The sequence below is a fragment of the Gymnoscopelus braueri genome, assembly GCF_963280865.1.
Source record: "Gymnoscopelus braueri genome assembly, chromosome: 3".
In the NCBI taxonomy this organism is placed as follows: Eukaryota; Metazoa; Chordata; class Actinopteri; order Myctophiformes; family Myctophidae; genus Gymnoscopelus; species Gymnoscopelus braueri.
In genome coordinates, this window is record NC_137612.1 from 13,055,265 (window position 1) to 13,077,764 (window position 22,500).

Consider the following 22,500-nt stretch of genomic DNA (forward strand, 5'->3'; position numbering starts at 1 on the left):
AAATAGCAGATCTACAAGCTCACAACGCATCACGTTGTCATTCAAAATAGTCATAGTCCTTTGAATTTTATTCAAAAGACTAGGACTAAAACTAATAAAAGATTTGCTGTCAAAATCAACACTGGTTCAAAATAAGACTTCCGAGGCAGAACGTTTCTTTGCCTGAAGGTTGCGACATCCTGACTGGCAGACAGTCTCTCTAATGATAGGCTCAGAGCAGAGCTCAGTGAGCACAGGAACTCACACTGACTCCTCCCACTGACTCCTCCCACTGACTCCTCCCACACTGACTCCCAGGAAACACACACACAGTCTGTTTTTGGTGGAAGCAAGCAGGACCGTGTATACAGTAGTCATTCACTGATGCACACACACACACACACACACACACACACACACACACACACACACACACACACACACACACACACACACACACACACGCACACACACACACACACACACACACACACACACAACCAGTGGTTTGGTCTCAGATTGGTCCAATCCAGACGGACCACTAACTTGCATCACGGATGGGATGTTGACCTCTGGGGGTCCCTGAGGAGGTCAGAGGTCAGGCCCCCACACGGCCCTTTGGAACGGTAAAAAAGACCAGCTATACGGGACCCCAGGGGATTAGAGAATGCCCCCCCCCCCCCTCATAGCCTTCGGCCTCTTGCACCTCCCCCTGCTTCAGTGATTGGTCACGGACAAGCCTGTCACAATTGTTACATCATCGCCTAATTGCAATTATTTTAGATTTCCAAACATACTGGAAATCTTCTTGTAGATCAGGGGTCTTCAACGTTTTCAGGCCAAGGACCCCCTAGCTGAGAGAGAGATGAAGCAGGGACCCCCTACTCTATATTGTATAACATTGTGTTTCAGATTTAACTTTTTTTGTTTACTTGGTCTGCTCTTTTTTCCCCTCTACACCAAACACCTCTTTGCCAATAAACAGCCGATCTACAAGCTCACAACGCCTCGCGCTGCGAGGCGGTTGTGAGCTTGTAGATCTGCAATTTTTTGGCGAAAGTTCTCCTCAGAAAAGGGATGCTAGGGTTGAAGTGGTTAAGGTAAAAAAAAATCACATCATACAAAGTTTTGGCGGACCACCTGTAGTAACTCTGAGGACCCCCTAGGGGTCCCGGACCCCCTGTTGAAGACCCCTGTTGTAGATCAGCTACTTCCACTATTAATTTGTTTTAAAAGTATAAAGTTATTTGTCATATATCTGCCCTGTGCAACTTTAGTTTAAGAAGCCCTAAAAGCCAAACAGAAAAGGTTATTTTTTATTCATAATGTTCCAATGTTTGAGAACAGAAACACAATTAAATCATTAATTGCAATAAATTTTAGCCAATTAATCGTCAAGTTAAATATAAATAATCATAACCGTGACACAGAGCCCTAGAAGTGAGACCTGTTGTGCTGGTTGGTTGGACGCGGTGGAATGGGCGTGGTGGGGGGGGGGGGGGGGGTGCATGGGGCTGCCTCAGGGCAAAGCAGCAGCAGCAGTGTGTCCCGGAATGACTCAAACCCTGCTCCCCCACCCCACCCAGGATCAGCTGAAACAATCCCTCCATGCTCCTAAATGAATAAGTTGTGTGCTGTCATCGCACGCCAGAAATAATCGGGCGCACGACAATAGCTCAGAAATATCTAAGCTATTGTACTGTCGCTTGTGCTTTTAACCCATTAAGATCCGGGAAAGCATCATTGTCATTTTAGATTTCTTTGACTATTCAAAAATCGTGAAAATGTGTGCAAATCTTTGAATATATATATTTTTAAAGCGAACAGTTTTTACTCAAATCTTTGCTTCTGGTGGGTCCCTGGAACAAAATATCTTCAGATATGGGTCCGCAGCCAAAAACATGTCATTTTGGAGGTCCTTGACATGAAAAAGTTTGAGAACCACTGATATTATAGCAACATACGTTTTTTCAAAAACTGTTGGGATTTAGAAGACATTTGTAGAATCCCCCAGAAGCAAAGATTTGAGTTACAGTGTTCGCTTGTGAAATCGCTCATGCAAAAGTATATAAGTACTTCTACTTTCTTTTCCACCTTAGGAAAAGAAAGTGCGCGAAAAAGCTGGCAATACAGGCTATGCCAATCATGTGCGAGAGATCTACAAGTTATGGGGCAAACGTGCTATGGGCCATACACCGTATCTTAGCAACAACGAAAGCGCTCTCATTGGTCGTGTCATGCTGAGGGCCAAGGTATTCAGAAAAGTCAAACTAAAAGATTTAGAAGGCATTTTGTGGCTGCTCCATATTCTAACTGTTTGTGTTTCTTCGTAAATTATCGTCCTACTTGATCATAGTACAGCGTCACACAAAAGCATCAAAAACCTTTAGAGCTTGTAGTTCTTCAACTTTTGCCGTTTTTGAATTTGAATCCTGAAAAGTAACAGTCTTGGACATACATGAGGTTCACACCCGACAGAGAGGATTTTTTTTAGAATGGACCTCAGGTCTTAACCCTTTAAGACCGGGAACACATCTGTGCCATTTTAAGATTTCTGTGGCTATTCAAAAATAGCAGATCTACAAGCTCAGAGCTTGTGGATCTGCTATTTTTTTTTTAAATAGTGAAAATTCGTGCAAATCTTATCAAAGCGAACATTTTTAACTCTGTTACACCTTCTGGGTGTCCCTGGAACAAAATATTTTGAGATGGGGGTCCACGGCCAAATACATAAAAAAATTAAAAACTGTTTTAGAAGACATTTGCAGAATCCCCCAGAACCAAAGATTTGAGTTACAAACGTTCGCTTTAAAACTATATATATATTCAAAGATTTGCACACATTTTCACGATTATTTTTCAAAAATAGCCCAAGAAATCTATAAATGACACACAGATGCATTCCCGGTCTTAATGGGTTAATGGGTTAATGGCTTAACAGCGCTTTTTCTGCTCATCTTGTTTTCCATTCTTTTCGGCTAATTATTTTCTTTTGCTCTTTTTGAGCTTCAAACCTGGAAGCTCTTCATCAACAAGAGTTTCACCTGCACTGTTACCTGGTGTCATTGTGTTGTGACAATCAAGTTGATTGATTGATTGATACAAGCTCGCAACACGCCGCGGCAGCACCACACGTTGTGGGCTTGTAGATCAGATATTTATGGTGCACAGTGGTGCAAAGTAACTACAGTGGTGTAAAGTAAGTACATGTACTGAAGTACTGTACTTACAATTTTGAGATTTTTTCAATTCAATTTTCAATTTTCTGTATTTTTACTTCTACTCCACTACATCTCAGAGGCAAATATTGTACTTTTACTCCACTACAATTATTTGAAAACTTTTATAAAACATACATTAACCACTTCAGCCCAATAGACATTTCGGCCATTTGAAAAAAGCAGATCTACAGGCTCACAATGCGTTGCATCGCGACGCATTGTGAGCTTGTAGATCTGCTATTGAAATTGAAATTGCAATCAATTGAAATTATTTTTTATACATTTTACACATTTGAAAACTTGTGAAATGGGACATTCTGCATCATGAGTACTATGTACTTTTTGGTACTTGAAGTACATTTTGATACCAATACTTTTGTACTTTTGCTACGTTTTGAATTCCGGACTTTTCACTTAAGTAAAACATTGAGTACTTTTTCCACCACTGATGGTGCACACCTCAGTATAGATCAGGGCTATATTTAAGCATTTGGGATAAAACACTAAAAAGAAACACTGACACAGTGGAGCAGAGGGCAGGTCCTGTGGGGTAGTCAGGGGGAGGTGTGTCCTGTGGGGTAATTAGGGGGAGGTGTGTCCTGTGGGGTAATTAGGGGGAGGTGTGGTTAACAGTTAGGGGAAGTGTGCAAAGATTTTAAGTGGCCGGTTGCCATAGGAACCTGCCACAAAAATCCTCTCTGGTATAGTATGTAGAGTTTTCTGTTTTTTTTCTTTCTTTTTTTGGAACAGGCATGTCTCGACCTAAAATCTATTATGATTACTCTGCTGAATTATACAATAACACAGGATCCACACACGCACATCTCTGTTAACCCATTAACACCCAAATGCCTTCTAAATCCTAACAGTTTTCTGAAAAAACTAAACAAATGTTGACATTATATCAGTGCGGTGCTCAAACTTTTTCATTTCAAGGACCCCCAGAATTATATATATTTGGCCTTGAGCGGACCCCCATCTCAAAATATTATTGTTCCAGAGACCCCCCAGAAGCAAAGATTTGAGCAAAAAAAAATGGTTTAAAAAATATATTTTTGCACAAGATTTGCACAAAATTTCGAAATACTAAATGCACAAAACTGTAGATCTGCTTTTTTTTTAATCGTGACCCACACACTCAAATATATATATATATATATATATAGAGGTAAAATGTAAAATGACTCAGATGCTTTCCCGGGGTTAATGGGTTAAGTCTAGCTGCGCTGCGGTTTACCGCTCGGCGTGTAAGTAGGCCAGGAGACTTAATGATAATGCCGGGGTAATGAGATTCTACTGGTGGGTTGGTCGATGCCCCGGCACGTCCTAGCGGAACGGGAACAACTGACTTTACCTGTGGTGTGTGTGAGCCAGTGGTTCTTCTCATTAGTGTTGGAAAAAGTACTCAAATGTTTAACTTAGGTAAAACTATCAATACTGCAATGTAGAAATGTGTGTTCAAAATGTTACTTGAGAAAAAGTACAAAAGTACTGGCATCGAAATATACTTAAAAGTACCTAAAGTAAAAGTACTCATTATGCAGAATGTCTCCCGTTTCACAAGCTGTCATTATGTCTAAAATGTCTAAAAATGTTTTTAAAATAGCAGATCTACAAGCTCACAACGCGTCACATCGCGACGCGTTGTGAGCTTGTAGATTGGCTAGTTTCAAATGGCAAAGTTTAAATAGGGCTGAAGTGGTTAATGTATGTTTTGTAATAATAATCAAAATCTACAAAGCAACTAGTAACTAAAGTTTTCAAATAATTGTAGTGGAGTAAAAGTACAATATTTGCAGAAGTAAAAGTACTGACTGATTTTTTGAGGGTCCCCAGATGACTTATGATTATTAATACCTTAAAAATAAAAATAAATGAAAGAAAAGAAAAGAAAAAAAAGACCATTACTGCATCAGATTGGCCAAATTGCCAAATGATATAAGAAAGAGGCAAACATTGTGAAAAACCTGATCTACAAGCTGTTGCATGCGAGGCGTTGTGAGCTTGTAGATCAGCTATTTTCACATTATTTATCTGAATCAGAATCAGCTTTTATTGTCACATCACAGGTTTAACAGAATTAAAGACGTGGGTGAAGTTTGTTTTTGTGTAAAGTTCTATGTTTTTTGTTATACACTGTGGAACCGAGTCAAACTAAATAACTAAGTAACGCCTCAACTCCTACCATTCCAAGTGCCTGGGGGGTCCCCAGTTCAAGTATGATTATTTTGGGGGGGGTCGCGGACTGAAAAGGTTTTAGTGGGTGAACTGGTAACCGGAGGGCTCACGCCAAAACACACTCGCCCCCACGTTTTTCGCGCACCAGTGGTTGTTGCATTCTTGTATTTGTTTTACTGAGGATAAGGTTAGAAATAAGTTTAGGGTTAGCCATGGTTTGACTGAGGTTAAGTTTAGGAATAAGGTTAGGTTTAGGCGGTGGTGTAAAGTAACTAAGTATATTTACTCAAGTACTGTACTTAAGTACACTTTTGAGGAATCTTTACTGTACTGGAGTATGTCCAATTTTCGGTACTTTTACTTCTACTCCACTACATCTCAGAGGCAAATATTGTACTTTTACTCCACTACTATTATTTGAAAACTTTAGTTACTAATTACTTTGCAGATTTTGATTATTATCACAAAACATACATTACCCACTTCAGCCCTATGTACATTTCGTCCGTTCGAAAATAACCGATCTAAGCTCACAATGCGTAACAATGCGACGCATTATGAGCTTGTAGATCTGCTATTTTCAAAAGATTTTGTATACATTTTTTACATTTGAAAACTTGTGAAATGGGACATTCTGCATAATGAGTACTTTCTTACTTTTGGTACTTTAAGTTACATTTTCATGCCGATACTTTTGTACTTCTACTCAAGCACATTTTGAATTCAACAGAAAATTGTAACAGAGTAGTTCTATATTGCAGTATTGTTACTTTTACTTAAAGTGTAAAACATTTGAGTACGTTTTCCACCACTGGGTTTAGGCATAGTTTACTGAGGTTACGTTTAGGAATACCAGGTGAATACCTCCGGATTTGCCCCGGGGGGAGTGACTGTGTTTTGGGGCGAGCGTTTTGGTATTGGGCAAACTGACTTCACCTGCATGTGGTCTAAAGCACCCAGAGAGGCAGCCAACATAAAGTACAACAGTGGCCATGCTTCTTCTCTCTCTCCCTAAAGTTAGCCTGTGTGTCTGGTGGGCTTGGCCGCCCTGTGTGTGTGTGTGTGTGTGTGTGTGTGTGTGTGTGTGTGTGTGTGTGTGTGTGTGTGTGTGTGTGTGTGTGTGTGTGTGTGTGTGTGTGTGTGTGTGTGTGTGTGTGTGTGTTCATGTGTGTGTTCATGTGTGTGTGTGTGTGTGTGTGTGTGTGTGTGTGTGTGTGTGTGTGTGTGTGTGTGTGTGTGTATGTGTGTGTGTGTGTGTGTGTGTGTGTGTGTGTGTGTGTGTGTGTGTGTGTGTGTGTGTGTGTGTGTGTATGTGTGTGTGTGTGTGGGTGTGTGTGTGTGTGTGTGTGTGTGTGTGTGTGTGTGTGTGTGTGTGTGTGTGTGTGTGTGCGCGTGTGTGCGTGTATTACTATGCATGTGAGGGCCAAATGTCCTCATAAGTATAGTAGAATTTGGGAATGAGACGACATTGTAAGGAGGACATTTTATTCTGGTCCTCGTAAAAGAAAAACCGTTAAAAAACAGACAGTTATAGGCTTATAATTAGGAGAAGATTGGGGTCGGTGTTAGCATTAGGATTAAGGCATTTAGAGGTTAGGTTTCTAGGGGTTGGGTTAGGGTTGGAGTCATATGCCTGAGTCATAGTTGCGTTACTATAAACTCACAACTTGTCGCAGGCAGCCAGACGTGATGTTGTTGTTGTTGTGAGCTTGTGGATCGGCTTTTATTCGGCTTCATGCTGCGTTCACACCGGCAGATACAAACGATACAAAGATACACGGCATATTTGTCGCTCTGTCGCTTCGTATCTGTGTTGCTCAACGCGGTCGTTGACGTCATCAAGCCCTGCGTCATAGGAGCTACAGTTATAGTTTTGTATAGTAACTGGAAGTTCAACCCAGCGCAATTTGAATTTGTATCTTTGTATCTTTTGTAGCAGATCTACAAACGTTGGATGTAACTTTGTATCTTCATGTTGCTGGCTTCACATTGAAAATTAATGGTAGCCTGTAGCTTCTTAGCTGCTTGTGTGAACGCTAGGCGTTAGGGGTTAAAAATGGCAAAACAACTGTAAAAAATTGAAAATTGCAGTCGTAAAATGTCAATGTTCTCACAAGTATAGTATGTGTGTGTGTGTGTGTGTGTGTGTGTGTGTGTGTGTGTGTGTGTGTGTGTGTGTGTGTGTGTGTGTGTGTGTGTGTGTGTGTGTGTGTGTGTGTGTGTGTGTGTGTGTGCGCGCATGCGCATGCGTGTGTACTGCTGAGGGCTAGGCAGGTGAGGAAGGGAAGGGGAGCGCATTGGTCAGGCTGCCATCGAGGCCAACAAGGGCCTGCTTTCAGCACTCTGCTCTAACCCCCCCCCCCTCTTCACCCCCCCCCCCCTCCTCAGGGCCTCAGGACGCTTGCTGTGAACCTGGCATCACAAACACAGATAAACACGTAGAACAGGCAACGCACGTACAGTATGTAGTTGGAACACATGCCAGGCGTGCATGTATTGCTGTACGCATATGCGTGCACATTCGCACAAACAGGCATGCGCACACACACACACACGCACGCAAACACAGCCGTCATTGAGGCTTCTAATCGACATAGCAGACCGAAAATAGCAGATCTGCAAGCTCACAATGCGTCGCAGGGCGACGCATTGTTGTGCACGACACAACACGCGTCCAAGTGTAAATCGGGCATTCATGTATTATTAGGTGTGTGCTTGCTGTAAATCACTGGATTCATATCTCCCTGCGTGTGTGTGTGTGTGTGTGTGTATGTGTGTGTGTATGTGTGTGTGTGTGTGTGTGTGTGTGTGTGTGCGTGCGTGCGTGCGTGCGTGCGTGCGTGCGTGCGTGCGTGCGTGCGTGCGTGCGTGCGTGCGTGCGTGCGTGCGTGCGTGCGTGCGTGCGTGCGTGCGTGCGTGCGTGCGTGCGTGCGTGCGTGCGTGCGTGCGTGCGCGCGTGCGCGCGTGCGTTGTTGCACATAAAATGAACCAGGTCAACCTCAACCCAGAAGAACAGCTAAACTAAACAATCTTTCCCTTTTTTTCTCTCTCTTCTCTTCGGATATGTTTTTATTCAGGTCAGGCCATAGAGCATTATTTTAAAAACGGCACATTTTCAGTACAACACACAGACACCCACCTTTTCTTTTTCTTTCTCTCCCACAGCTATAATGCAAGTGCATTAAATGGTGTTTTTAGTTGACCACGTTCTCTCTTTTTATTATTTTTTTCTCCAATTTTAGTAATACAGTGGTCACTAGAAAGCCAAGCTGGGGCTTCAGGTGAACGAGCTGGTTTTACATTCTAATCTCTCCTCTTTTTAAAGCTGCAATCCGTAACTCTCATGAACTGCCCAGGAGGACTTGAACCCGGTTCTATCGGCATTGAGTGCCATATAGTTCACTGTTTCCCAAACAGTGGGTCGGGACCCATGTTTTGGTCGCGGACCAATTTTTATGGGTCGCGAGTAATTATCCCCCTTTTTGAGTTGTATTGTATTGTTTTGTATTGAATAAAATGTTATTTTCTTATCTTATATGGTGGAGTTAACATACACTTACAGTACAAGCCCGTAGCACTTACCCTATAGCCTTGCCCTTGATGACCTTGCAGGCTTATGCAAAGTTTTAAATATATAGATAGCATGTCATGTAGACAGATGCCAGGTTCATTTGTTGACATGGAATCCTATATTTTGCATAGTTTCAATGTACAGATTATGTATTTATTTGATAGTATAGTGTTTAGACTGATGATAGGTTCTTGGTGTACCTACAGTATGATCCTAGATTACTATTTCTATGCATTTGATGTATGACCTCGTGTTGTCCTTGCTTACTGTAAGTCGCTGTGGATTAAGAGCATCTGCTAAATGCCTAAATTGTACATTTAAGGATTGCAGCTGTCGTGTATTATGAGGCATAAACTGCGCTTAGCAGGCTTGTAGTTGTTATAAGAAGTGGAGGAGAAGAGACAGACGTCAGGGTTCCCAAGTTCCATGTTCATTTATTCAGATTCAGCAACAAACAAACAGCATCATCATAGAATCCAGAGAGCCAGGGACAGAGCCCTGACTCCACACAGCCTCACGTCGTGTGAGACAGTTTTCACTAATAATGTTGCAGTCACTTCTTTATACACTGTATAGCTGACCCCAGGCTGAATAGCAATGCCAGCTGCAGGCAGTCTGAGTAAACAACAGGTCACACAGTTAGACTGTCTCTGTCACATTATTATTACTCTTACTTTAGCTTTAGTATATTTGTTCTACTAATAATCTGTTTTTACTTGCATACTGTCATATAAAATATAGCAAATAATACGACATTCCCCCCACGAAAGACTTTAACGTCTTTCGCAACCACGTATATTAAATAAAACAGTTTGCAAGAAAAAACATCAAAAAACAACATTCTCTCCACTTACACCCCCCACGACCAATGACTGGAAGTTTAAACAAAGGACATTCAGGAGAATTAACATCAAACATCACATCAGACAGAACAACTTAGATACAGGCACTGAAATTACAAAATAGTCATACAGTGAGTTACCTTAAATTTCAAAATAAAAATAAAATCCACACCAGATGTAAACCTGTACTTTCTGGCACGCTGGCGAACGCCACGTCTCCGCGGCCTCCCAGCTACTTTCCTATCTATACACTGAATGTGAGATCACACTTTTCAGGTGCCGAATGCAACCCTGTGCTTTTCGGACTAGCAACAAAAATAACGCTCCGTAGTTTAAACCACTTTATCACTAAAATACAACCTCTCGTCCCGAATGTTCAGTGTTCCCATCCAATAATGCTCTTGTTGTCGCCTCTAGCTCAATGTCCACGCACGTCAGCAGAACAGCTGAGCGCAGTTCCAGGTGATATCTTGTCTTCCAGCCAAAAGATAGCCGCTGCTCACACAACCCCTCCCCCCACGGACAACTTTGACACAGAAAGTTTTCCGCTCCGCCGTCTCCGCAGCCAAGCGCTCCGCAGAGAAGAGTAGTTAGCCGAGTAGCCATCTGAGATCCGGTCCCGAGGTGCTTGTAGTCATCACAGCGTCGCCGTTGCGAGGTCCTTCATCATAGTAGAAATCCAGGTCGCCGACGTCCCCACGGCTAGCCCCGCGGTGGTCCCCCTCGCCGTAGGAAGACAACCACGGGTCCGATTCTCCTCACAGCCAGGCCCGCACCCGCGGTCACCCCAAAATACACAGGTTCTTTAATCGAAGCACACACCGAAAAGTATGCACAACGATGGAGCTGGCCCGCCATTGTGTCGTGTATTTAAGAAGTGGAGGAGAAGAGACAGACGTCAGGGTTCCCAAGTTCCATGGTCATTTATTCAGATTCAGCAACAAACAAACAGCATCATCATAGAATCCAGAGAGCCAGGGACAGAGCCCTGACTCCACACAGCCTCACGTCGTGTGAGACAGTTTTCACTAATAATGTTGCAGTCACTTCTTTATACACTGTATAGCTGACATTAGCATGTGGGGTGGGGGTTCAATGATAGCCTCCCCCCACCTGTTGACCAAACAAATGGTACTTACTGTCTCTCTACCTGATTTAGCAGCTAAACAATGGAGATGTCACCCCAGGCTGAATAGCAATGCCAGCTGCAGGCAGTCTGAGTAAACAACAGGTCACACAGTTAGACTGTCTCTGTCACATTATTATTACTCTTACTTTAGCTTTAGTATATTTGTTCTACTAATAATCTGTTTTTACTTGCATACTGTCATATAAAATATAGCAAATAATACGACACAGCTTTAATCCAGTATATATAGACTATTACGCTGTAACAATGTTCAGTTTAAAAGGGTGGCGGTAATGCTCTGTTGTTTATTAGCACTCCTCTAATTCCACTATGACGCTTATTGGCTTGGAGAAGTTGTGGTTAAATAATCACTACATCCAACTATGAACCTCTCATGACAGTTTAAGGTCCAACAGAAATTCTTGAATTGCAATGAAATTATTCATTTTACTGGAATTTCTCAACCAAGGGGGCAGACAATTGCTGCTAAGGCTGCCAACCATAGAGATGGTTCTGTCTGAACTCCACTGAGCGTTGGCACATATTGACATAGGGCTGTGGCAATATGTATTGATATCGTTATATGAGATTAGATATGGACTTTTGGATGTCGTAATACTGTGATATGACAAAAAGTGTTGTCTTTTCCTGGGTTTGAACCCAATCCGGGAACGCATCTGTGTCATTTTAAGATTTCTTAGGCTATTCAAAAAGAGCAGATATACAAGCTCATAGCGCACCAAGTGCCGCGCTATGAGCTTGGAGTTCTCCAATTTTTTGAAAAATCTTGAAAATGTGTGCAAATCTTTACAAATGTCTTCTAGATACTAACAGTTTTCTGGATTGCTATATCAGTGGTTCTCATGTCAAGGACCCCCAAAATTATATGTATTTGGCCGCCGACCCCCATCTCAAATATGTTGTTCCAGGGACCCCCAGGAGCAAAGATTTGTGTTAAAAATGTTGTTTAAAAAAATATATGTATTCAAAGATTTGTACAAATGTTCAATGTTCAATAATGGTTTATAGCTGAAATCTAAAATGACACAGACGCGTTCCCGGATTGAATGGGTTAAAGGCTGCATTTTACAGTAAAGTGATGTAATATAACTGAATGTTCTCGCTGTTCTGTTATTTGCATTTTTACCCCGTTTAGTTATTAGTGAGGCATTACTGATTATTATTTAGCGCCAACAGTCAAAATATCCCAAATATCAATTGATAAAAAAATATATCGTCTCTGTCAGGTGGAAACCTCATATCCAAAACTGTGATGCTTTTATGTGACGCTGTAGTTAGTATGAGGTGTTAATTTACAAAAAAACACAAAAAGTTAGAATATTGAGATAAGAGGTTTCTGCCTGACAGCAACGATATACTGTATACATTACCCATCAGCCCCTGTACTTTGACACAATGCCGGGAGGAACTGGGGATCGAACACGGGATTCTTGTGGTTTTAAGCCTGTCACTCTACTTCCTGAGCCAGTGCCGCCTGAATCTGAAACAATGCTTTGATACTCAAACTATGATGATCTTAGTGTTCCACTGTTAACATCAACAATAAAAGATAACCAGCACACTTCCTCAGGCCATGCCCGAGGAAGGTTGTGTGTGACCCAAACGTTGCTCTAATTAATACATCATCCTACATGTGTCCTTGGTGTGCTGCTCATCTTTTATTGTCTCGGCCAGGCCGAAGGTATACATTATGGCCGAGACATAGCATGTTTTGCTAGGCTGGAATCCAGACTGATTCGATACTATTCGTCTTTCTCTCACTTCGCTACTAGGTCCGGCCAGGGTCCTATGTGACTCATATTTCAATTACGTAGGCAAGTCAGGAAGTGACTGGAGTTTTGTATCGGATAATAGAAGTCCATCACCTTAAAGGGATATTTCACTTTCCAAAACATTTTGGGTAATTTTATCGTCTACTCAGGCTTTTGTGAGCACCCCAGACTGTTTTTAAGTAGCTTGATTCAGTATTTAGATATTTGATATTCATTTAATCAGACACGCCCCCTTCCTATACAAACCCATTATAACTTCAAACTCCATTTTTAACATAGATTAGATAGGTTAGATTCAAAAACACCCGTCCTTGGTTCTGGTGACTCACCCTGCCCTCCTAATTTGTGAGGGGACCGTGTTTTTTCGATTACTTTTTTCATTTATTTTATTTAATTATTTTATTGTATTTTCTTTTTTTAATTTTCAAAATATTATATAAAAAAAATATGAAAAGGGGGCGTGTCTGATCAAATGAATATCAAATATCTAAATACTGAATCAAGCAACTTAAAAACTGTCCGGGGTGCTCCCAAAAGCCTGAGTAGACGATAAAATTACCCATTTTTTTCCGAAAGTGAAATACCCCTTTAACCACTCGGCCACCCCGTCTGCCGTTAATGTGATTTAAGTCCGGTTTTGGCAGCGTGGCATCAAACATATGTACTGTATCATGTATGCGTTGGTATAAATCCTTCACAGCTTGGTAAGGTAAACAAACCGGAGCTCAGCTGGCCTATAGCTCTACATCTGTGCATTAACCAGCAGACACAATGAGCATGGGATGAATCCAGAGCCTCTCTCTGTACCCAGTGAACTCTATAACGCCTATAAAGAGAGACGGAGAGCTATGGCCTTCACATCATTCCGTTAGGCTAGAGGGTACGGCAGGCTTTGCCTTAACCCATTAAGACCGGGAACGCATCTGTGTCATTTTTTGATTTCTCTGGCTATTCAAAAAAATTAGCAGATCTACAAGATCATAGCGTGGCTATGAGTTTGTAGATCTGCAATTTTTTTGAAAATGTGTGCAAATCTTTGAATATATATATATTTTTGTAACTCAAATCTTTGCGTTAATATCTTTGCGTGGGGGGTCCGTGTCAAGGACCACCCAAAATGATATGTATTTGGCCGCGGACCCTCCATCTCAACCAGCAGCAAATATTGGAGTAAAAAAAAAAAAAAAAGAGCTTGTAGATCTGCTATTTTTGAATAGCCCAAAGAAATCTTCAAAAATGACACAGATGCGTTCCCGGTCTTTATGAGTTAACAGCTTGTGTGAGTGATTGAAGTCCTGCTCCGTCATCACGCAGCCATTGGACGGTGGGAGCGTGTTGACAGACTGAACTGTAAAGCAGCACCACAACACTTACTCAGGCATGAAGATAGAAGTCTGTTTATGTGACGATGGGACGCTCTGCCATTCATAATGACTGTATCTTCCTTCACTTGGCATCCCAGGCTGTTTTGTCTCTTTTCTCTCTCTCTCAAGTTACATTTTAATTTTCAAATTCAACAAGCCTTGTGGTTCAAAGCATCCAGAAAGAATGCTCTCTCTCTCTCTCTCTCTCTCTCTCTCTCTCTCTCTCTCTCTCTCTCTCTCTCTCTCTCTCTCTCTCTCTCTCTCTCTCTCTCTCTCTCTCTCTGTCATGCGCAGTGTGTAAAAAAAAAGTACTCACATTTTTTACTTAAGTACAGTAAAAGTATCAATACTGCAATATAGAAATGCAAGTAAAAGTCAGGAATTCAAAATGTACTTGAGTAAAAGTACAAAAGTATTGGTATCAAAATGTACTTAAAGTACCAAAAGTAGAAAGTAGGCTACTCATTAAGCAGAATGTCCCATTTCACAAGTTTTCTAGAGAATATAAAATGTACAACCATTCTTTGAAAATAGCAGATCTACAAGCTCACAACGCGTCGTGATGCGATGCGTTGTGAGTTTGTAGATCGGCTATTTTCAAACAGCCAAAGTTTAAGGGCTGAAGTTGTGTGTATGTTTTGTACGCTAAATCTACAAAGTAACTACCGGTAGTAACAAAAGTGGTCAAATAATAGCCTATAGTAATGGAGTAAAAGTACAATATTTGCCTCTGAGATGAAGTGGAGTGGAAGTGAAAGTATTGGAAATTGGAAATACTCAAGTACAAATACCTCAGAATTGTACTTAAGTGCAGTACTTGAGTACATGTACTTAGTTACTTTCCACCACTGGTCATGCGACCTCTTTCCTCTCTCTGTTGCTGTACTTTGTTAGTGACATTATTACTATCTGCCTGTGTGTCTGTCTTGTCTTCTCATGACGCCTGAAGGCTGGCTTATAGGCTGCTGGCTGTCGGGCCCTGTGTGCCTAACTTGGTTTCTCTCTCACACACAGATTGAAATAAACTCTTGAGCAATTTGAGGCACTTTTTACAGCATATTTGAACTGCGAAAAGGAGAGCCTGCTTTGTTTTTGCTTCACCACCTCCACAAACAATCTGAAAAGCATGTACTTTAACCCTGTTTCTTTTTGCTGCTTCTCTGGTGGCCTGCGTGCAAACTGACTCCCACTCTCTCTCTCTCTCTCTCTCTCTCTCTCTCTCTCACTCTCTCTCTATCTCTCTCTCTCTCTCTCTCTCTCTCTCTCTCTCCCCCCCCCCTCTCTCTCTCTCTCTCTCCCCCTCCCCCCCTCTCTCTCTTTCTCTCTCTCTCTCTCTCTGTCTCTCTCGCCCCCCACCCACCCACTTTGTCTTGGCCAATTTTTGGACTTGAACACAGTCTCCGGATTCACATAAATCCTGTCATAAACGGTGTTGACAGCTAGTGTCAACATGATGCGTCTCTGGGGAGATGAACCCAGCGTGTGTCGTTGAGACACTGGAGTTGAAGGCTCTGTTACAGTATGTGTCACACAGAGAGACGTGCATGGAGACCTACAGTATTACAGTGTGTGACACATAGAGACCGGATGGACAAGTCATCATCAAGTGTGCACTTGTTGTTATCGGCTCCCAGCTTGGCTCATCGCTAAGAGCAGCATTGATTTTGACAGCAAATTTTGACTTAGTTTTTGTCATTATTTTAGTCATCTGAAATGTTTTAGTTTTTGTCTAGTTTTAGTCGACTAAATATCATAAGCTTATAGTCGACTAAATGTACAGTTGATTTAGTCGACTAAAATGTATTTTGGCAGTGCCTTGATGGCGTCGTAATGGCTGATTTTACACTTGGTTGCATGCTGAAAATAGCAGATCTACAAGCTTGCAACGCGTCGCAGCGCGACGCATTGTGAGCTTGTAGATCTGCTATTTTCAGAGCTTGTAGATCCGCTATTTTCAGAGCGCAACACCAAACATAAAATGACTTGTCTTTTAGCTCTACTGGATCTCTTCTCCACTAGTCCTTTCCCTAACATTTTAATCTAGTTTTTATTTAGTTTTCGTCAGTGAAAAAAATTCGACTAACTCAACACTGGCTGAGAGTGTTGGGCGGATTGGTTGGTGGGTAGACATTATATACAGTATATACGTTCCGGTGCTGTGAGTATTACCTTACAGGATTACATTACGGGGTATACTAGATGTTTACAGTTGTCGTCAATATGGACAACATTCCGAAGCGTGTGCGCACGCAGAATGTTCTATAGCATGTTGTTTGTTCACCATGACAACAATGAAATCTGACCCGAAAACCTGCCCTTGAATTGGTCGGGCTCCAACACCAATACACATCATCATCACATATATATTTGACATCAAGGTTGTGAGTAAAAAGATATCATACTCTTTTATTAAGTCAATGTCAACGTGGCCCAGCCCTGTTTGACAGCCACAACCTCTGATATGTTTTGCAACAATGTTTTTCAAGTTATGAATTCCTAGGCCTAGCATTTATCCTGATGCTCTCATGTTTCACGTCTTTCATTTGGAAGGCTATACATGTATTGTACAGCAGATCAGAAAAGTATTCTCCTATTTTCAAGGCAATAAATAAATAATAATGTCCCGAAAGAAATCCGTTATGCAGAAAAGTTGCACGACATCCTCTTTTTTTCAGCCACAAAACTGTCCAATCTACTGATGGCTGCCTGTCCTTCAGTTGATCCAAAAAGCCACGGTTTTAGTCTCGTTCTGAAAACAACATCGACAGCAGCTTTAAGAAATGCCTCCTTGAATATCTTGTCGTGCTGAGATGATTTCTTGTGTTTTGGCAACAATGTGGATGAAGAGGAATATTGTAGGAGAAGGACAGACAAACGTTGGCAGGCTCACACGTAACACGATAGCAGGCTTAAAGTCCTTTCACAACCGTGCTTTGTGCAAACAGATTGCCATGCAGCTACAGCATAACTTAGTGATGCTCAGTGGTGGAAAAAGTACTCACACTTTTTACTGTTTAAGTAAAAGTATCAATACTGCAATGTAGAAATACTCTGTTACAAGTAAAACTCCAGAATACAAAATTTACTTGAGTAAAAGTACAAAAGTATTGGTATCAAAATGTACTTAAAGTACCAAAAGTGAAAGTACTCATTATGCAGGATGTACCGTTTCACAAGTCATCATTTGTCTAAAATGTATAAAAAATATTTTGAAAATAGCCGATCTACAAGCTCACAACTAAGTACTGGAAATTCGAAATACTCAAGTAAAAATACCTCAACATTGTACTTAAGTACAGTACTTGAGTACATGTACTTAGTTACTTTACACCACTGGTGGTGATGCTGAACATTCTGTAAGAATGTAGAAGTGGCATTGTATCGCTATCTAGCAGTATGGGGGGTAAAGGGGCAAAACTAAATGCCTAAATTGTAAAACACTACCCCTCTGCTTTTCATATCCACCCTCTGGTCGTACATTTTTTCATGGCTGGAGCAAAAGAAGATCAACCAGCATTCATGAAATGTCTTTCGGTCATTTTAATTTTGTTAGGCTCGCACAGAAATAGCAAAACGAGCTGCTCGGACGGCTTTTGACGATTCCCTACAACTTGCGACCCGACGCGATAGTGTACCTACCGCCCATTCAACAGCAGATGTTCAGCAACAGACGCTGACATCGGTGCGGTGGAGAGCTACCTCAAAGAGCAGTGCCCACAGAATGTGTTTTTTGAGATGCCAGCTGCCTTTCTCTTTCTGTCATGCATTTCTATGGTAAAGACACGCTGGAGCAGGGCCGTGGGAAGACGTTTTAGGTCAAGGGCGCTGCATGCGTGCCAAGTGCGGAGCGCACAAAAAACGGATTTGTTACTTTTTTTTATTTATTTTTTACTTTCATTCGGTTCATTCGGTTCCAGAACACATATTGCACTAAATCTCCCCAAATAACGATCAACAACAACAGGCAAATTATGCAAAAATGTTTTTAATATATTTTTTTTATGACAATTTTGATGTATTTTATTTTTTTGGTTTTTTTCATACATTATTTTCAGGGGGTGCTGCAGCCCCCTCAGCACCCCTACTTCCCACGGCTATGCGCTGGAGCGCTCCTAAAATGCGGCACTCGAGACGAGCATCGCGCTTTGGCGCTCTCTCGACATTGTGCAATAGTTTTGCTTCAAACTGAAATTGGTTTAATTTTTGGAAGAATCGTTGAAACCACAACCATGAGAAGAAGCCCATGTTTACCGTTTGTTTCAGCTTGGCTGTCATTGGTGCCAATAACGCCATAATGACAAGACGTTGATAGGTTCCAACGCTTTGCGGGCATCAATAAATGATCCGTCCAGAACTCTGTCGGGTGGAAACCTCATATGTCCAAAACTGTTACTTTTCAGGATTCAAATTCAAAAGTATCAAAAGAAGCAGATCTACAAGCTCAAGACGCGGCGCTTTGCGCCGCGTCTCGAGCTTGCAGATCTGCTACTTTTGTAGCGCTGTAGTTTGATCAAGTAGGGCCTTAATTTACGGAAAAACGCAAAAAGTTAGAATATGGAGATAAGAGGTTTCTGCCCGACAACAAAGCGATATCCAAAGCGCTCCTCCGCTAATAAAAAGGCTTTCCGCGGACACGGCTGATAATACTGCCAGCTGGTTTTGGGCCATTTGCTTTGTAGGAATATTTGTGATCTATCGTTCTCTTGTCTTTCACGAACAAATCTAAATATTACAATTGTAGTCATTACTTTTTTTATACAAGATGTAATGATGATAGAGTCAAACTTACACTTAAAGTGATTGATCTAAGGGGGAAAAAAACATATCGCTGTCATGCTCAGGGTGTAATTCCATCGATGTCTCTCTCGCCAACAATTCCAATGTGTTCATCCATTGTGGACGAGTTGACCAAACTTCTTGCATGTCAGCCCTCCTGTGGCTGACACGCTTCTATTGTGGGCTTGGATTCTTTTTGGATGTTCTTTTTAAGTGTTGCAGTGTTACGCCACAAATTTTACCACAAATTACTCAATTATGTTCCATATTCAAACACAAAAATGCACTCTTATCTGTTAACATCGGCACACGGACATTCGAAAAAACACTCTCTAAAGTTGTGAAACCTTTTATTTATTTGTGAAAACGTAACACTCCCAGTAGGCCAAGGAAGGTCTGCCATACACCCAAATGTTGTAAATCTGCATAATGGTGGTGCTATACCAGGTCACAGCAACACAGCCCTGGGTACAGGCAACCGGCCTGGCAGGGATCTGCCCCCAGAGGAGCACACATTTCTATAGTTTATTGGTAGAAATGCAGCAAACGTAACAAAATCACAAATTCACCATTATGTCCATAATCAACTCTGACTTGACGACCTGTATCTTGGAAACAATAATACACGTGTAGAGTTGTGAAACATATGAGAAATGTGTGAACATTCAGTAAAGTTAACAGAACCTCTATTCAATTGAAATCTAACCACCAAGGCTTAGTTTGATAAACAGAACGTTTTTCATATTTCTTTTGGTTCTTTTTTTTTTTACGAGTTTTACCATGGACATGTATTTTACCAGTGGTGTAAAGTAACTAAGTACATTTACTTACTAAGTACTGTACTTAAGTACTATTTTGAGGTATTTTTATTCACTGGAGTATTTAAAAGATTCAGTACTTTTACTTCTATTTTCAAATAGCCTAGTACTTTTACGTTTGAAACTTTAAGTATATTTTGATGCCAATACTTTTACTCAAGTGACATTTTGAACACAGGCCTTTTACTTGTAACAGAGTATTTTTATATTGTGGTACTGCTACTTTTACTTGAGTAAAATATCTGAGTACTTCTTCCACCGCTGATGGACACATTGATGACCCTGCTCACAACCTATTATTTTTCCCTTCCTGGATGTATTGTATGTAACTGCAGACACCGGTACATTAGTCTCTGCAGGGTATGTATGAAACATATATCCATATGAGGCATATAGATGTTTGTGTGGGACAGGAAACAGAGAAGAGAACAGGATATAGTCATAAGGAAACCGTTTTAAAACTACTGGAATGTTTTGGCCTTTTAAGAGACCTTTTAAACCCCCAGTATCCGTATTTTGGGGGAAACTTTTGCAGAACAATAGAAGATCTGCAAGCTCACAACGTGTGAGCTTGTAGATCAGTTATTTTCAGCGAAGATAAGTAATGTAGATCAAAAAACAGACACTGTACTAGTATAGAGCCCTGAGGGACTCCGCTCAGCAATGTATCTTATGGAATTTAAGTGGTTAAAGGTGTAGTTCACCCCCCCCCCCCAAAAAATACTCATTATCTATCAATTGCACACCCCGTGAAGCCTTGAATTCATGGAGATTTTTTAGTTTTTTTGTCGCATTCCTGGGCCAATAATTTGATGACGGGAGACTCTGCTGGTCATCAAATTATTGGGGAGGGGGGGGGACCTTACAGGTCTGTAAGGGTCACTTTAACCCTTTAAGACCTGGGTCATTGTGTCATTTTTTGATTTGAGCAAAAAAAGCATTATTTTACACTTTGGCTATTCAAAAATAGCAGATCTACAAGCTCATAGCGCGGCACCGAGTGCCGCGCTACGAGCTTGTAGATCTGCTATTTTTGGAAAATATTGAAAATGGGTGCAAATCTTTGAATATGAATATTTTTAAAGCGAACATTTTTAACTCATATCTTCGCTTCTGGGGGTCCCCGGAACAACATATTTTGAGATAGGGGTCCGCGGCCAAATACATATACATTTTGGGGTCCTTGACATGAAAACGTTTGAGAACCGCTGACATAGCAACATATTTTTTTTCAAAAAACTGTTTAGATTTAGAAGACATTTGTAGAATCGGAACCTCAGGCCTTAATGGGTTAAAGAGTGTTCAAATGGAACGAAACGGACCCGTAGCCTACGGGTCCGTTTGATTACTGTAAATGATATAGCGTCATGATACATTATCGTAATGGCATAGACTGACACCACTCACCGATACCGATACTAGTATTTTTGTATCGGCAGCTTTTCCGATACTGATATCTGTATCGTGTGTGTGTGTGTGTGTGTGTGTCTGTGTGTGTGTGTGTGTGTGTGTGTGTTGTCAGGCCCCTGGTGTTTAGATCCAGTCCAGTAGTTGTTCAGCTACAGCAGTATTATTTCTCACAGACAAAGAGTAGCTCAATTAAACTCCTCTTAAGCCTGTTCAACAGCAGAGTGTTTTGTGTCTTTAATGAGCTTACACACTGCTTCATTCTCTCAGCGGCTATAAGCTCTGATTCTGGACAAATTCCAGCGCTGCACTCTCCCTGTGCGTGCGCGCGCGCGCGTGTGTGTGTGTGTGTGTGTGTGTGTGTGTGTGTGTGTGTGTGTGTGTGTGTGTGTGTGTGTGTGTGTGTGTGTGTGTGTGTGTGTGTGTGACACATTTGGCTTGGTTTCACTGGGCGATTGTTTTCTTTCTCTTCCCTCTCACCACAAACATGTTTGTGGTGTGTGTTGGGGCTGTCACGATTATGGAAATTTACTTGACGTTTGATTATCACTCAAATAATCACGTTTTAGGCGTTTATGTAATAACTGTGACAGGCCTATGCGTGTGTGTTTCAAGGTGCAGATGTAAACCAAGCTGTCACCCATCATGTCCTTAATTGTCTAAGTGCTATCCTGGTGTTTTGGATGGTATGCATGTTTACCGTCAGTTACACTACAGCATTGGTTCTCAAACCTGTGGACCCCCATCTCAAACATATTTTGTGCCAGGGACCCCCAGGAAGCAAATATTTGAGGGACGCGCTATATGAGCTTGTATATCTGTTGTTTTTGAATAGCCAAAGTATAGAATATGATTCAAGTGGGTAAAATGATTGCGACGCTATATTAACACATTTTGCTGGGGACCCCCTCGTTCCTCCCCAAGACATGTCCCTGGACCCCACTCTGAGAACCAATGCACTAAGAGCAGCTACTACTAGCTACTGCTATAAAATCTATATCAGCAACTTTTGCCTTGATCACAATTAATGAACGAGAAAATATTGCCTACATATTGTAAGTGCCTTAATGATCCATCTCTGCTCTGCTGAACATTTAACTTTCTGTCTTTACAACGTATTGTCTGAACTCTTCTGCCACTGTGTGTTTGGAAGACGAGTAAGGTGTGTGTGTGTGTGTGTGTGTGTGTGTGTCTGTGTGTGTGTGTGTGTGTGCGCGTGCGTGTGTGCGTGCGTGCGTGCACGTGTGACAACGGTTGAACCCTTGCAGCCTTAAACAGCCTTGCAGTAGAACACTCTGTCCCCCATTATGCTAAAAGTTTACTTTCACTTTCCTCACTCTTTGTGCATGCGCGCGCGCACGCTTGTGTGTGTGTGCGTGTGCGTGTGTGTGTGTGTGTGTCTGTTTAGATGACGTCCCGCGA

The 22,500-nt window shown here is 41.6% G+C and overlaps 1 protein-coding gene across 2 annotated transcripts in view; it reads left to right on the top strand.

Moving 5' to 3' along the window:
* mdfi (MyoD family inhibitor) overlaps window positions 1-22,500 on the top strand; it is a 77,517-nt gene that overhangs the window by 3,523 nt on the left and 51,494 nt on the right. The gene's annotated exons all lie outside the window — the stretch shown is intronic.